Below are 8469 nucleotides of genomic sequence, written 5' to 3'. Positions count from 1 at the left end.
TGAAACTAAAGGCTAAAATCAATTCGCCTAGTCAAGCTCGTCCATAAAAAATAGGCTTTTGAAGTTTGTCATTTCAATTTCTCACTAAGTAAAATGGATCATTTTTAAGGTCCAAACGCCTTAAAATGATCACCACTTAAGTAAAAAAGAATCACTTGACAAAAAGCAAGAACTACGTAGGTCTGAGTTCCTCATTGAGGATACGTAGGAGCAAAAGCCCCGCTTTTGTCGACCACCCCAAGAGATCGTTAATGGTCCAATGCCTTAACATTTCTCTCCTTTCAAAAACAAGAGGTCGTTAATGGTCCAACGCCTTAACGTTTCTCTCCTTTCAAAATCAAAAGACCGTTTAATGGTCCAACACCTTAAATGACCTTTTGTTCAAATAAAAACATATTTTACAAAAAAGACAAAAATAACTTAACCAAACACTTTTGTTCCAAAAGAACTACGTAGGTCTGATTTCCTCATCGCAAATTGAGGAATACGTAGGAGCAAAGGGAAACACCCTTGTCGACCACAAAAAGAAAAAAATATAAAAAGGATATAAAGGATATAAGGACATAAAAGGGAACATAAAAATCAAAGTCATGTTTGCACATTCGATTAAAGGCTGTCGTCCCTTGGGACGGACGTGTGGGGTGCTAATACCTTCCCCGCGCGTAAATACAACTCCCGAACCTTTTCACTTAAAAGTTCGTAGATCGCGTCTTTTCCGGTTTTTCCGACGTTTTCCTCAAATAAACGTTGGTGGCGACTCCGCGCGTATTCCTTTCGTGGAACACGCATCCCGCGAGTCACGCGTCGCCCTCCCGCCGAAGGGTAGGTTGCGACAGTTGGCGACTCCACTGGGGACTGTTTTTTAGAGAGTTAGGCCATTTAATCTTGTGCAATGTTTTATCATGACTTTCTCCTTTGTTGGTTTCCCTTTATTTGTCTTATGTTCTTGTGTATATAAACTATTTGTTGCTTTTAGTGCGTTTTAGAATGTATGCATGAGGTAAATATTTATTCATTTGATGCACACAAACACTAACACTATTTGCACACACTGTGAATGAAAAAGGGCCCTATACCCGGGTTCATGGGAACATAAGGAGTGGAGGTGAATCTGTGATCATGCTAGGTCTCCGACTTGCTTGATTACAGTGAACCCTCATCTAGAGCTTTTCTCTTTGAAAACTTATTGTTGCTAGTAGTCCCTACTGCTGCAATATGTTCTTCGAAGGGGATGATACCTCTAGAAACTATCAAAAGAGATATGACTACCTTGGGGGTTATTACTAAAAGCCTAGTTAGCTCTCTCCCTTATAGGTCCCTTAAATAGGGGCACGGAGCAAACACGCTGCGTGCCATTTTTCACACTGCCATGCATAAGTGTCATATACCCTTTTACTTATATTCAGTGAGTATTGTCATACTATGTACATTCCCGTGTTGCGCCTTTCGCATATGCATCGCACATGGGTTCTGTCTTGATCCCCTCTGTAAACAAACCAACGAAGGGTCCGTGTCACCATTTTAAATACATACGTTGGGGCACTTTGCTACCCCTAGACGTTGTATCTAAGAAGGAGACAGTTTCTCGGGCTCCCGTATTCGTAAATTGCATCTGTGTCATATGCATTTCTTCATGCATTCATTCATTCCACCCATGATAGATGTCAGAGTTTTGATTCGCACTAGATTTTATTTCACTTTAGTAAAACATGGGATCAAGTCAAAAGCCTTCGCTTAAAAAGAGGTTCTATCAAGTCAAAATCAAGAGCTTAGAGGTCACTAGTTTAGGAGAGTTGGGGCAATTAATGGGTCAACTTCAACGGTAAGCCTTCCGCAAAGCCTATGGTAAGATTTGGGACCTAGCTAGGGTAGAAGTCTCCATGGAACCGATTGCACCCCTTTCCCAGTATTATGACCAGCCCCTAAGGTGCTTCACATTTGAGGACTTCCAGCTAGTGCCGACTGTGAAAGAGTTGGAAGAAATCCTTGGATGCCAACTGGGAGGAAGGAAGCCATATCTTTTCTTTGGGTTCTATCCCTCCACGACAAGAGTTGCCAAGGTAGTGAAAATCTCAGCACAAGAGTTGGAACGTCTAAAGCAAAACAGAAATGGAGTAGTCGGAGTACCAAGGAAGTGTTTGGAGGAAAGGGCAAAGGCCTTGGAAAATCAAGGCGAATGGGCTTTCTTTTATTGACATCTTGGCGTTTTTTATCTTTGGAGTTGTCCTCTTTCCGAATATGGAAGGGTTAGTGGACCTAGCAGCGATTGACGCTTTCCTCGCCTTTCATCATGGCAAGGAAAGCCCGGTCGTCGCCATTTTGGCCATGTATGACACGTTCGACCGGGGATGTGAAAAGAGCAGCGCAAGAATTGTTTGTTGTGCACTGGCTCTCTATGTGTGGCTGGTTTCACACCTTTTTTCTCCAAGAAGGTAGGCTCGTCTATCCACTACAAGGTCACCGCTCGTGCGTCGAAAAGGGAAAGGGTAATTGATTCATTGCACCAAGAGGCAACAATGTGGACGGACTGATTTGCTCTTACTTTGAACAGGAGTCAAGAACTTCCCCGATTGCTAGCCAAGGCCAAAGCAGTGGCGGACACCTACTCCGCCCCCGAGGAGATCCACGGACTTCTCAGCTATTGTCAGCATATGATAGACTTAATGGACCATATGATTAGAAACCGCTAGGAAGTTTGTATTGTCGCTCAGATCTTGACTAGTTATAACTTTTTGAAAAAAATGAGTTTATCCCACGTTTTTACTCCAAAAATCAGTGCGAATCAAGTCACTCCCACATTTTATCTCTAGCATGCATTGTATGTTGGTCTCGTCCTTTGTCACGGGAAGCCGGAAGGTCCATATCACCTTCTTAATTGTACACATGGGGCACTGCGCCCCCAAATGCGCAAGTAAGAAGAGATAATTTTCCGGGCTCTCGTGTCCGTAAAATGCATTCATATCATGCATCACATAAGCATCTCTTCATAATATCATAATGAACATATCGTTCCTGCATTTGTCCGTTATCATATTCCAGCCTCACATTTTGCATGAGTCATTGCATCATCATATGCGTTCAACATACTTTTTGTTTGATCATACATGATCCTTGTATTTTCCTCTACAAAACAAAAACAAAAAAAAAGGGAAGTACGAAAATTCACGCTGCATTCTTAGTTGCATATATTCGGTACCATGAGCCAACCATGTTGGGATCATAAACCCGTTTCACAACAACAAAACAAAATAATTGAACATGGTACCTAATGCATGGTTAACTAGGAAATGGTGTTTCTTCGGGCATCTCAATTTCATAATTACATTTTCCATGCATAGCTTAAAGTATGCCCGAGTCATTCATCCCTATGAGATGTTGTTGAAATATTGGCGATCAGAATTGCCATTCCTTGGATTATAGGGTTGAACCAAGCTCATGCTTTTATAAAAAGGTTCATCAAGTCAAGTTGAAATATGGAAGTAACCGTCTTGCAAAATTGGGGCAAAAGATGCATCGAGTCACATCACTGCTTCGTCTACTGCCAAACATATTTAGGATTGTTGATGTCCTTGTTACTTCCAGTTTCACCTTGACAAAGATGTCATGGACCATGTTGAAAATCTAAATTGATTCAACCCCATATCCTGCGTAAAAATTCGCAATACTTCAACTGTACATCATTCGCATACATCCATGCTTTTCATTGGTTGCATTGCTCATTGCATTCTTTCCTTGAAAAATAAAATAAAATAAAATAAAATGAACTTATCAAAAAGAAAAGGACACGTTTTACAACGCCCTTACCGAACTTGTGCTAGAGCTAGAGTAATGGGTGAAGCAGAGGAGGTGCAAGAGAAGATGAAGGCCGAAAATGGAGGCCATAAAAGAGCAAATGGCCACAATGATGAAGGCCATGATGAGCATGAAGAAGATAATGGAAGCCAATGCGGTTATAGTTGCCGCTATTAGCGCTGTCGCTAAGGTGAACCCGATGCTCCCATCTGGCCTCAAGCAAATGAATCATCCAACCTCAAATATGTTAGGCAAAGATTTGGGAAGTACGGACGACCCCATGATGTGCAAATTCAAAACAAGCACGCCTTCCCATCATATGGCTTGCCTCTCGACTATACACCACCCAATGTGGCATACACTCTCAATGAAAATCTCAATAACTCCACTCCGATACTCATTGAGAACCAATAACCTCATCAGGCACATATCTCTCAAACCATGGGGGAGACACATGAAATTCCCCACCACAATCTAGCTGACTTCGAGCCTTGGCTCGGATATGCCACTGAAGGGCAAGCAGTTGGTGGTATACCCTTTGAAAACACTTTGGAGGGCCCTCAGTTTCGCCCACAACCACAACCATTGCATTTTGCGGTGGGAAGAGCCCCTCCTGCTATGGCCGAAAAGGGAAAGGCGGATCATCTAAAGGAAAGGCTCAGGGCCATTGAAGGAGGTGAAGATTATGCCTTTGCTAACCTAAAAGAGTTGTTCCTAGAACCCAATATCATCACCCCTCCCAAGTTCAAGGTGCTAGACCTTGACAAGTACAAGGGGACTACTTGTCCCAAGAACCATCTAAAGATGTATTGTCAGAAGATGGGGGAATACGCAAAAGATGAGGAATTGCTGATACATTCCTTCCAAGAAAGTTTTACTGGGGTAGCTGTTACCTGGTACACTAACTTGGAACCTTCCCGAGTCCATTCTTGGAAGGACCTAATGGTTGCCTTTGTTAGGCAGTATCAGTACAATTTTGATATGGTTCCGGATAGGATGCAACTACAGAACATGTGCAAAAAGGGGGACGGATCTTTCAAAGAACACGCCCAAAAGGTGGAGGGATCTGGCGGCCCAGGTGGTACCCCCAATAATGGAAAGGGAGACGATAATCGTGATGGTAGACACATTATCGGTACTCCACTATGAAAAGATGGTGGGCTGCGCACCCTCAAAGCTTTGCAGATTTGGTCTTCGCCAATGAAAGGATCAATGTGGGTCCGAAAAGAGGCAAATTTGATCATCCTACTAGGACGACTGAGAAAACTGGGGCAAATAAAGAGGGTGAGGATGAGGGAGAAACCCATGCTCTGACTGCCATTCCTGTACGGCCAAGTTTCCCACCAACCCAACAATATCTTTACTCAGCCAATAACAAACTTTCTCCTTACCCACCACCCAGTTATCCACAAAGGCCATCCCTAAATCTACCACAAAGTCTGTCTACCGCACTTCCAATGACGAACACCACCTTTAGCACAAACCAAAAACACCAACCAAGAAGTGAATTTTGCAGCGAGAAAGCCTGTAGAATTCACCCCAATTCCAGTGTCCTATGCTGACTTGCTCCCATATCTACTTGATAATTCAATGGTAGCCATAACCCTAGCCAAGGTTCATCAACCTCCATTTCTCCGAGAATACGACTCAAACGCAACGTGTGCTTGTCACGGAGAAGCCCCAGGGCGTTCCATTGAGCATGGTAGGGCTCTGAAGCGTAAGGTGCAATGTCTAATTGATGCGGGCTGGCTGAAATTTGAGGAGAATTGCGTGTAAATCCTGACATTGACAAGAGATGCCACACATGGGGCAATTTTGAAAGCTGTTGTTAGGTGTCCCTAATGACTCATCAGGGTTTCCAAGTTTATGCCATTATTGTAAACCACAGCTACAATGTTAAATGAAATGGATAAAGTTGATATCTTTGTCCCTCATCCTCTCACAAACGCATGTTTGCTTATTCAACTTTCACCGGAATGTGGGTGTAAGCCATTGGTCTGTTTGCTCAAGCAACCTGCGCTCCTGAGTGTTGACTTCCAAGACCGTTCAATCAGAGATTACTCATCTTGCACGTTGGTGGGGGTGCCGTAAAACAACGAGTAAAGTTCAAAACAAATAAGTTTCAAAATAAAAAAATAAGTTTCAAAATAAAAAAAAAAAGGCATTTGATTGACTGTGTTTTCAAGTAAAAATATAGACGTTCATGTGACTTCATTTTATCATTCCAGAAAGTTTGTCTTCTTAGAGAAGCGAGTTGTCAAGAATAGGATGTTGGACAAATGGCCTCAGTTACCTTAATAAAAAGGGGGGTTGAATTAAGATGCAAAGACTATTCCCCAATTGAACTATCACTCTTTCTTTTTGGATTAACAATGCACCCTTAACATGAATTACTCAAAAGACAAATCAAAATAAACTTCTTTAAAGCAAAAGATAAATTAATCCCTTTTCAGAAATAAGAAGAAGAGAAGAAGAGGTCTCTCGTAAAAGAGGTAGATTGTAAAATGAAGATCAATCAAAAATTCCTTATTGAATAAGCAAGTGGTTGACCAAGGAATCTTTTTGAGAGGATAAGACATTTCAGTTCAGAAAAACTCTTGATCTTTCGAGAGGATAAAACTGTTTGGGCAATGAAAACTCTCTTTAAAACATTTGAATGGCCATTCATAAAACATTTGAATAGATATGTCTCTTGGAAATTATTTTCTGAAAATCCCCTCTGGTAATCAATTACAAGACTTATGTAAACGATTACAGGTTTTAAAAATTTGAATTAAAACATTTTCAACTGCTGGTAATCGATTACCAGAGAGCAAATCTCAATTTGAAATGATAGAATTCTTTGGTCAAACCTTTTGTTTTTCAATTTGGAAACTTCTTCCTATGATTCTAGAAATCAACTTGATCATATATCTTGACTTTCTTGGATTCTTGTCTTGAATAAAACTTAGAAGCACTTGATCCTTTAGCATCATCAAGACATCAAAACATCTTGCTTCTACATAGGAGTCATTTGACTTAATCCATCAGCTGAAAAATCCTTCAACTATTTCTCGTCCTTGGAAAATTCTTTTTGCAAGAATCAATTGCGTCTTTCATTCTTCCTCACTACGAGGTTGTGAAAACAAGACAACAATTGGTACCTCTAAGCCCTACACTGGGGCAATGAAAGGCCCCATGCATAAACCTCAAACGAACCTAGGGGCAGATTAGAAGTTCTCACTCAATAGGTTCCCAGCTACAAGGTCATGACGAAAGACAACGATTGGTACCTCAAAGCCTTACACTGGGGCAATGAGGGGCACCGTGCATGAGCCTCAAGTGAACATAGGGGCCGATCAAAAGTTCTCACCCATCGATGTTTTTAACAAAAAAAAGGGGACAAACCCTAGGATTTCAATGTTTTTATTAAACATCAAACGACTCCATTGTCGTCACTCCAAAATGGTCAAGTGACTAAATCAAACAGAACATACACTCTGAGGGAGTTCCCGGAGAGATTTGCAAAAAGATGGGATGAGGTTGCATGAATTATCACCTCTTTCAAAAGGACAGTCAATCTGTGTTTTCCAAAAAAAATTAAATCAAAATCAAAATCACAAAATAGGGAAAGAATGTCATGAACATTGTACAACTTTCCATTACATTGCATTGTTTCATACAAAGTCCGCATTTACCCAAATTTCACAACAAAGGTTGCATGCATTTGCATCCCTCAAAATCATGTTAACTACATAGATTCCCTACATCTAAATGTCCAAATCTTTTGAATTTGGGATGACCGGCTCTCTCGATGAGTCGATCTCTTGCTTTCTCATAAGGATGGACCCTCGGGTACTAGTACCCTGGTCTTCAGAGGACTACACGTCCTCGCCAACAGAGGGCTGCACGCCCTCACCTTAAGAGGACTGTGTGTCCTCACTTTCAGAGGACTGCGTGTCCTCACTTTCAGAGGACTGCATGTCCTCACCTTCAGAGGGCTACACGCCCTCGCCAACGTAGGGCTACACGCCCTCACCTTGAGAGGACTAAACGTCCTCGCCTTGAGAGGACTACGTCCTCACCATCAGAGGGCTGCATGCCCTCACCTCCAGAGGACTACATGTCCTCACCTTGAGAGGGCTACACGCCCTCACCTTGGGTACTAGTTACCCTCACCGTTGTGAGGACTACACGTCCTCGCCTTGGGAGGACTACACGTCCTCGCCAACAGAGGGCTGCACGCCCTCACCTTCAGAGGACTACATGTCCTCGCCTTGAGAGGGCTACACGCCCTCACCTTGGGTACTAGTTACCCTCACCGTTGAGAGGACTACACGTCCTCGCCTTGAGAGGACTACACGTCCTCACCATCATAGGGCTGCACGCCCTCACCTCCAGAGGACTACACGTCCTCGCCTTGAGAGGGCTACTCGCCCTCGCCTTGGGTACTAGTTACCCTCATCTTCAGAGGACTACATGTCCTCACCTTCGTAGGGCTACACGCCCTCACCTTTAGAGGACCACACGCCCTCACCTTTAGAGGACTACACGTCCTCGCCATCAGAGGACTACATGTTCCCCATTTTCAAAGGGGGGCATGCCCTCACCGCTGAGAGGACTACACGTCCTCGCCTTGAGAGGACTACGCGTCCTCACCATCAGAGGGCTGCACGCCCTCACCATCAGAGGACTAGT

Source organism: Glycine max, chromosome 7 (genome assembly GCF_000004515.6).
Source record: "Glycine max cultivar Williams 82 chromosome 7, Glycine_max_v4.0, whole genome shotgun sequence".
NCBI classification, from domain to species: Eukaryota; Viridiplantae; Streptophyta; class Magnoliopsida; order Fabales; family Fabaceae; genus Glycine; species Glycine max.
This window is presented reverse-complemented; position numbering follows the sequence as displayed.